Source organism: Hipposideros armiger, unplaced genomic scaffold, assembly GCF_001890085.2.
Source record: "Hipposideros armiger isolate ML-2016 unplaced genomic scaffold, ASM189008v1 scaffold_133, whole genome shotgun sequence".
In the NCBI taxonomy this organism is placed as follows: domain Eukaryota; kingdom Metazoa; phylum Chordata; class Mammalia; order Chiroptera; family Hipposideridae; genus Hipposideros; species Hipposideros armiger.
Window position 1 is genome coordinate 868,635 of NW_017731483.1, and position 6,924 is coordinate 875,558.

Here is a 6,924-nt window from a genome sequence, read left to right on the forward strand (position 1 = left end):
CCTGTTAGAATGGCTGTTATCAAAAAGACAAGAGATGACAATTGTTGACAAGGATGTAANTCGCATCAACAGTGTATGAGCGTTCAGTTTTTCCACATCCTCACCAGCACTAGATATGGTCAGTCTTTTTAATTTTAGCCATTCTAGTGGGTGTGATGGTATGTTATCATGGTTTCAATTTGCATTTTCCTAATGACTAATGATGTTGAGCATCTTTTCATGTGCTTATTTGCCGTTGATATACCTTCACTGGTGAAGCATCGATTCAAAGAAGTTTTGAAAGAGCATCATATTTGTTTATCTCAGATATAGTAAAGCATGTAATTTTTAACATGGTCTTTGGAATCTGTCAGACCCGGTTTCACATCTTCGGTTGGCCACTTACTGTGTGACTTAAAATGAATAGCTTACCCTCTCTGAACTTCATTTTTCTCTTATGTAAAATGAGGATAATAATAGAACCCAATACGTTTTAAATGAGGATCAAATACTTAAAACCTTTAAGGTACTTAACTTAAGACATAGCACATAAAACTTAATAAGTGTTATTAATATTTATTATTATAACATCCTCCATTGGTCTGATTTGTATCGTAACACACAAGATTCCCAGCATACCTCAGAAACTAATCTCTATGAAAATTAAATGGTGTTTCGTGTCCAGTACAGTAGATACAAAATTTTTTTTTCTTATCCCTTGGTATGTGAAGAATGGAATTTAGTGCAAGGCTAGTATGTCAAAGCTGAAAGAGTCCTTAGAGATATTTAAACCAACTCCTTGCCTTAGCTCACGTCCTCTGGAAAGCAGAGCCTGAGGCAAGGGTAAAGTACTGAGATTTTCCTTGGGAGGTACAAACTCTGGATGGTCAAAGTTAAGAAAAAAATTGGTAAGTGAGACAAAGGAAGATGTCTGGGTTATTACTCAGGTAACCACTATACAACTATTCGAGGAGGTGCCAAAGAAACACAGTATTCTTTGCATTTCTTAGCACACAAAAACTCCCTGGAAGGTTGCAAAGAGAGACCCCACTTCATAGAAGTTCAAGGAGAGGGACAGCAGGGGACATGTGTCTGTCAGTTTCCCTCTTATGGTCAAGGTGTACGCCACGGAGAACACACTCCCCTGCACTTCCAAGGCGTGTCATCATCACTGTGGGCCATCCAGGAAAACACATCCCATGTTCTCTCTTGTGGCATTTCATCGAAGCCGGGAAGTCCATGCACAGCTTAATGCAGTGGGATGCCAGTCGCGGAGGGAAAGCAGGAGGTATACCAGACTCGTGTTCTGTCTTAGGCCGCACACTCTCAGAAGCAGACCCTGAGTCCATGACAGAAGTGCAAGAGGTTCTGGGGGAATGGAACCAGGAAAGCACTGGTAGGAGAGGGGAGACAGGGACCGGAAGGAGGACAATACAGGGTGTGGTGATGAGGAGGTTACTGTTGTAGGCTTCTGGGGCCATCTAGGAGACAACAGGAAACACACTTCAGGATTTTCCCACATGCGAGGTGAGGGAGCTGGGGAATGACCCCCAATGTCCATCCGTCGTTGGCTGAGGGCTGCTTCTGGGGACATTAACTTCTATCGCCCCTCCCCCAGGAGGAAGGACGAGAGTCCCAGCGGTGGCAGTGGGATGCGTTTGGCACATCTTGGAATGGTGAATGCAGCATCTGCTTCATCAGAGGTCAGCAACCTTTTTTTTAAAGGTCCAGAGAGTGAATATTTTAGATTTGTGGGCCATGTGTTTTCTGTCACAACTAGCCAACTCTGCCATGGTAGCTCAGCCACAGATAATATGCAAACAAATGGGACTGGCTTTGTCCCAATACGACTTTATTTACAAAAATAGGCAGCCAACCTGCAGGCGGTAGTTTGCAGACCCCTGGGCTACAATGTGTGATGCATTCTGTTGTGCAGATAGAGAAACTAGAACCCTGTAGAGCAAAGTACCTGGTCATATAGCCAGCCAGTGGCATAGCTCCTGACTTTTTGCCCAATATTCCCTCCACTGTACCTGCTATTCCTCTTTGTTGAGGTCTTGGTATGTTTTTTAGGGGACATGCAGCTGGAATTCTTATAGGGAGACTCTGTGTAACCCATAATTCCTAAATGGCAGTGGTTTGTTTCCTCTTAGTGGCCAGAGAGGCCTCAGAGACTGAAGACATGCCGCCTGCAAGGATTGCTCAGAGCAACTTCTGGGAGTGTCACTGAGTGAGGCTGTTTGGGGAGCGTACCCTGTGCCAGGCCCTCTTCCATCAGCCTCTGCCTCTGCTGCCTTGGCAGAGCATCTCCAGACAGCGGCCACAAAAAGCAGAGTGAAAACGCAGTTAGAACTTTGGAGCCTGTAAAAATCTAAAAATATCCAGGAATGTGTGCACATATGTGGCCCTTCTGTGATCAAAACATCTGGGGAGAAGATCAAATGTTCCTGCTGTAATTTGCCTAAAGTTCTGCGAGGACTTGGGAAGGGAAAGGAAGTTGAAAGTCACTGACTTTACTGGGGGGGAAGGACGTCACAAGAGTTTTGTTTTCTTAAGACAAAATAAGTTGTGCGCAGGCAGAATCCTCCCCCGGGGAAGTCCTTGGGATTCTGCGCATTGTTTCTCATAACGGGGGCGGAAAGTTCATTGGCTACAGGCTTGAATTCCTGATTTGATGCCTTTAAAAAAAAAAAAGAAGAAAATTAAAATAACAAGTCCTTTAATCAAAACATTAAGAGCTGTGATAATGGTAGCGAATTATTAAATGTCAGATTTGAAGAAGGCCTAGTGTGAGCCATGCATTTGTCAGGTGAGGAAACTAGAACTCAGAGAGAGAGCTTTTCTGGTGTCCCACAGAAGATGACAGAGTAGGGCTGAAACGCGTGTGTCCTGACTCCCAGACCAGGGGGGCATTGGAAAGAAGAGTTAGAGGAAAGGGACAATCCTGTTTCTGCCACTTCTAAGGCGTATGACCTCGACTGTACGCTAAAGATGCTCATGGTTACTGCTGTCTGTAAGAAGCCAGGATTGAGACCTCTGGGTCTTGTGCAGCTGTTTTCTGTAGATCTGTGGGATCCTTGAAAGGTGAACAAAGGCAAGGCAGATGCCTACTCTTTTCATCACTAATCATGGCCCCAAACCGGTCCTGGTGGTTAGGGCTGGATGATGTGTGAACCTGGGATTCCATTTGACCCCTGGCTTGAATCCTTGACCAGAGCAGGCTAACTGGCCTACAGAGTACCCTTTCCTCAGGCTGTGCCCTAACTCTGAAGCAGAGAAAGCTAGCCCTGCCCTAAAATTTAGGCAGCCTGACTAAGCCTCCCACCCACACCTTCTTTCAACTGCCTGCCACACTTTTCTTTCCATTGGCCTTTGGAGTACTAGCAGTATGGCCTTTTAGCCACGCTTTACTTAGCAGATGAGAGGAAGGCCCAAAGTCTGATTATCCAAAGAGAAGATGGAAAGGAGGGAGGGAGGGCCTAAGCAGGGCCCAGATCTTTTCAACCTGTCCCTCATCATAAAGAATTGTAATTCAAGGGCTGGTCGAGTGGCTCAGTTGGTTAAGAGCTTGCTCAAAAGCGCGAGCTCTGAGCAACAGGGTCACCAGTTTGATTCCCACATGGGTCAGTTTGATTCCCACCAGGGCTGCGCCAGAGCTGAGCTGCCGCTGAGCTGCCAACAGGTGGCAGGATGGCTCAGCTGGTGAGAGCAATGTGCTCCTAAAAACAAGATTGCCTGTTCGAGATGGTGGGCTACACCCATCCGCAACTAAAAACTGAACTTGGCACCTTGAGCTGAGCCACTGCCTGGATGGTTCAGGGGATAGAGCATGCGCTCTTAACAACAAGGCTGCCGGTTTGGGCTGCCATATGAGATTGTGGCTACACCCACCAGCAACTAATTGAACACAGCACCTTGAGCTGAGTGGCGCGACTAGACTGGAGCTGAGCTTGCTGCGCCCTCCACAACTGAGATAGAAGGACAACAACTCGGCTGTTTCCCTCCCCCAATTCCCCACTGTTCTCCTCGCCCAATTCCCCAATAAAATCTTTAAAAAAACACACACAAAAAACAAAAGAACTGTAATTCAAGCATTCCCTTGACTTAATCTCCAATACAGGTGAGATGTAGTGAGCCCTCAAGAGGCCAGCTTTTGTTTATCTCCAGTTAGTCCAATGGGCTCTTGACCAGACTCACCAGAGGCATAGACGTCCCCTACAAGAGCAAAAATCATGAATTACCAGAACAGTCCTAGTAGTATCTTGGCAATACTTTTCTCACTAATCTTTTCCATTGCTTCTATGTCCCACTCGGTCCCACATGGGACTGCTGACATAGGAGGTTCACATTCCCAAGGTCTTTACAAATGCCCCTTTTGTGCTGCCCCACACTCTCAAAACTGAAAAGTCATGTCCTCTCATATTAACCATGTGGCTAACAAGCTGAAAACTACAGAATGGACTTCCAAGAGCAACAAACCATGATCGCAACAGAAACTTCCCCATTTGCCACCATACCACCTAGTGATCATTGCATAGCCCCTACTATTTTAATCAGTCTCCTTTTGCCACAGAGAAAAAAATTATCAGATTATGTCAAAAGCTCCCTTTGCATCTTGTTTCTTCTTATTCTGCTTGATTCCAGCCGCGGGAGGCATAGGATCTGGGGTAGAAACCGAGTCTCTTCTTCAGTAGCTGCAAACAGGCATCTTCTGCTGCAGCAATGGTTACACCTCCTGAGTGGGGTCCATCTACCACTAGTTCTCATGTGTCCCATTTCTCCAAAGTTATAAAGGATCAATAAGACAAATCACTGTGCCAGGACTCACATGTGGCCTCTGGAAAACACAAGCTAATCTGAAAGCCAAATGCCAACCACATGTGCCAGCTTCCAGGAGATAAAGACCTGGGGTTAAATGGATTAAAAGACTCCTGCTTAGAGCACACCTCTAAGAGATTAAGGAGCATCCAAATGTCAGGGGTCAGCTTCATCTTATCTCCATTCCTGGGGCTGTCCTGTTTTACATATTGGAGGGGTCACATGCCATAAGTATTTTTTTAAAAAAGGATCTCAGGATGTTTTTCATTTGGGAAGTAGGGAAATGGGACTACAAGAGAACTGCTTGGTCTGCTTCTAGTCCAGACATTAGGCTGGAGGGTAAATGTGAAGTCACATTGATCTTGAGATAGGCTTGTGATTTCTACATTCTGTGGGTATGGAACTGATATTGTGCATTTCTTAGAGATAGTTTTGACTGGGATGATCTTACACCCAAATGTGCCCAGGAAAGCCCCAGTTGTTCTGACTTTCTGTTTGGTTTAGCATTTATCCAGGATGTATGTTATTTTGGGGGGGGGGCAGGGGGATGAGGGTACTTCATTCTTCCATGTGTACTGTATAAACCTGTCTGGTGAGCTTGGTTGTACAAAGTGACTGAGCATATTTCTAGATGGAAGTTAGAACAGGTAAGACTGCATGACCTAACTAGCAGGTAACCATGAGGAAAATGCCTCATGAGCTGCCTATTCATTGACTCTAGGTCTAGACATAAGAGAAGAGGTAAGGATTGGAGAAGAGGCCTCATGAAGGGTCAAGCAGGGCTTTTCTGATACTCTTGATTTTTTTTGGTCCAAGGCTACACTCCTAAGTTAAAGAAAGAAGATTAAAATATGAGGGCATGTTGGCTGCAGGCTCCCACTTCTGGGAAGGAAAGCTAACGCACCTTCTCACACAGTCTACACATAAGCAGGAGTTTTCTGACATGGGTGATAGACACTGCTCTACTGGGTGCTAAGATAATGATGATAAAAGGATTTTAAACACTCACCAATTCCAGTCTTCTAATATAGTTGCTTAGGGCGTCATGTTGAGAAAACTTCTAGGTTTGGCAAGAATGAGAATCATCATTGATTTGGGATGGTGGCCATGGCTTAGGAGCAGAGAGCTTCTACACACATCTCAGTAATGTGCCATTTCTGTACTAACAAAAAGAGCTTTCAATAGGAGGAATAAAGAACTTTCAAAAGTCTTCCTTCCACATGGCATGCCCTATTGAATCTTTTTTTCCCCTTTGTGGATTGATTATGTCTGTAAGTCTAGTTGGCTAAGGAGGGCCTGGGGCTGCTCTGCCTTATAAGACTGCTCTCTCCTGCCATTAATTGTGTAAGGGTGGGTAGGGTGAGAGATTTAAGCCTATGGCATTAGATCTTTCCTTTTATGCTCTTTCCCTGGGGTATGTGCTTTCTTGGTTCTGCTCATCAGAATGATAGCTTTTAGAATGAGTTAAGATAGTTTTTCATGGAGGTCTTAGTCCATCCAGAAGCACAAAGTCAGTCCTTATAATTCAGATGCTATCTAGCCTTTCGCAGCAGGATGGGAAGTTTTGGTGCCAAAACTCTCTCCATGGTTATAAACATTTTTCCTCTGACTAGCTTTGGTCATTTGTACTTTACTCATAGAGCTAGGAGGACTGTTGTCAGACAAGGTGGGCAGCTGATCAGGGACTCATAACTTTGAGATCTCAGCAAAATATCATGCCATTTTATCACTACCAATAATACATATTTTCCTGGAGATGTAAGGATTAAATATTTTACATATTTTATTTGCAAGAGCTCATTTGCAAGAGCTACCTGAGTCTTAGGCACTTTAATGACATTTTGTCTACAAAAGACTCACTTTAGTTTTAAGAACATTTATAGGCTGAAAGTGAAGGGAAGGTATAAGATATTCAATGTAAATGAAAACCAAAAAAGAGCAAGGGCGGCTATACTCACATCAAACAAAGAAACTTTAAGTTAAAAATGGTCAAAAGAGACAAAAAAAGGTTAATATATCATGACAAAGGGGTCAATTGATCAAGAGGATGACGATTATACATGTTTATGCACCCAACATCAAAGCACCTAAATATATAAAGCAAATATTAACAGAACTGAAAAGAAA

At 44.2% G+C, this 6,924-nt stretch overlaps 1 long non-coding RNA gene across 1 annotated transcript in view; it reads right to left on the bottom strand.

Moving 5' to 3' along the window:
- Positions 1-577: 577 nt before the first annotated feature.
- The window catches only part of LOC109386385 (uncharacterized), a 27,498-nt gene continuing 21,151 nt past the window's right edge, over positions 578-6,924 (bottom strand). The window contains exon 3 of the long non-coding RNA XR_002124784.1: positions 578-2,657. This is a non-coding gene — a long non-coding RNA (uncharacterized LOC109386385). The remainder of the gene's footprint in view (positions 2,658-6,924) is intronic.